We start from the raw sequence: 2,092 nt of genomic DNA on the forward strand, positions 1-2,092 counted from the left end.
TAAAATCAGAAAAGGACTTTAATTGTAAGCGACACAAGTATACGACAAACAAAGGAATTGCTTCCTACTTTTTCCTGATGTTTGTTATTATTGAACTAAAAATGCATATAGCTATTTTTATAAACCTTTTTTTTTATTTGTTTATTTATTTACCACTTATGCATGTTGACAATTGTCTATGACCAGATATGTTTTTAGTGGACAAAATCAGCTTAACTTGAAAAAGCATGAAAATATTTTTTATTTGATTTAGTGATTTAGTCGAGTTAGTTTGGCATCAAACACGATGTGACTTTCGGCAGATCTGGCAGCAACAGATATATCCTCCTGAGACCCAGCTATGGAGTTTTAGCCTCTGTAGTGGACTTTATATGTTAGTGTATTTCTCGGAGACCTCACACATCACAGGTGTAAGTCTGGAGTCCTGTACGGAGCACATCCAGGGCTTTCCAGAGACACCACATGATTGGATGTTTCACCCTCACCACTCCCTCTCCTTGGTTTTTAAAAATGCCTGACATTAATTTAGTGGTACATCCTTATGGAAATATGATCATATTTTGTAATTATAATTTAAATCTGATTAATTTTCAAATTGTTTGTCATAAATCAACATCTCAGGAAAATGTTATGGGGTTTCAAATCAAAATATGACCTTCTGTTATGAAACAGGACATCATTTCATACACGTCCACTGTAGAGGACACCAGGACTAAACGCATGTTTATTACACATGTTGGGAGACAAAAGAATTGAATAGGAAAGCAAATTATATATGAATATTCTTATGAAATATTAGATATTATTATGAAAATCTGGCCAATTACTACTCCCTTTTTTTCAACATGCTGTGCCAACAGCACTTTAACATGCAAATTAGATGCAGTGTATAACATTGTGCTTAATGGGAAAACCAGTTTATGGAATTTTTACACATATTGCATAAAGCAAAATTGTTTATCAAATCATTTTATGTGTTTTATAACATAGTTGAGAGCCATCCTTAAACAAAGTTAGTTATAAAAAAAATCCTGAAACCTAAAAATTGATTGCTGATTTAAAAAAAAAAAAAAATGACATGCCTTTTCATGTCTGCTCTTGTCATTTTATCCAGAGGGACGTAGCATAACTTATGAATAAAATATAATTTTACAAAAATGTTATTTTACCATTTTTTTCTTATGCTCTAAACAATGTGACGACGTGAAAAAAAAAAACTAAATTCACAAAGCTTTTTATTTCTGGCTCTCAGGAGGATATACATAGAGATATAGACTTCTCTATGAGAGGCACCCTCTGAACGCGCATGCGCACAGGCTGCGCTCTTACGCGTCTGCTTCTATGGCAACGCAGCGGGACTCATGGGAATTGCGTTCGCTGTTTGGAAAACCGGAAGTGGAGGGAGATTCGAAAAACAGCGGAGTAAACAGAGTCGGAGTGTGTTTACTGAAGTCATGGCATGATGGTAGAGTAATACAGACGCTTCAGCATGAGTTTGTGGCTCTACAGAAGCTGAGTTGGCGCGTGTGAGCTTGTGTTGACATGCTGCAGCTAACGCTAATCGCTAATCCGCGGACTCATGTATTCCTGGAGTACTGATCGAGTTCAGAATCATGCTAGTTAGCATTTGTGCATGTTTGTTTCTTGGGAATAACAGATGTTTGTGTTTATACTCATCTAATACTTAGTTTTGGCTGCTGATTTGATTTATCCGACTGCAGCTGCGGTTAAAAGTTGTACGTTACATAAAATAATAATAATAACGCAATTAATTTGAGGTTACTTAGAGTAAATATCATTTATATTTACTTAAATCTCTTATTTTGGCTGCTGATTTGATTTATCTGACTGCTGCGAATGAATTTGGTTAATAATAATAACGCAAAAAAAATAAATAATAATAATGCAATTAAGGTTAGGTTATTTAGAGTAAATTATATATATATTTCTTTAATTATAAGCATTTACTTGAATATCTTTTTTTTTTGTTTAGCAGCTGATTTGATTTATCTGCCTGAATCTTTTTTAAATTATTATAATGCAATTAATTTTAGATTCTATATCACAGACTGAGTCGGTGTGATCGTTTTCA

This window comes from Sinocyclocheilus grahami, unplaced genomic scaffold (genome assembly GCF_001515645.1).
Source record: "Sinocyclocheilus grahami isolate Dianchi unplaced genomic scaffold, SAMN03320097.WGS_v1.1 scaffold8552.1, whole genome shotgun sequence".
Classification (NCBI taxonomy): domain Eukaryota; kingdom Metazoa; phylum Chordata; class Actinopteri; order Cypriniformes; family Cyprinidae; genus Sinocyclocheilus; species Sinocyclocheilus grahami.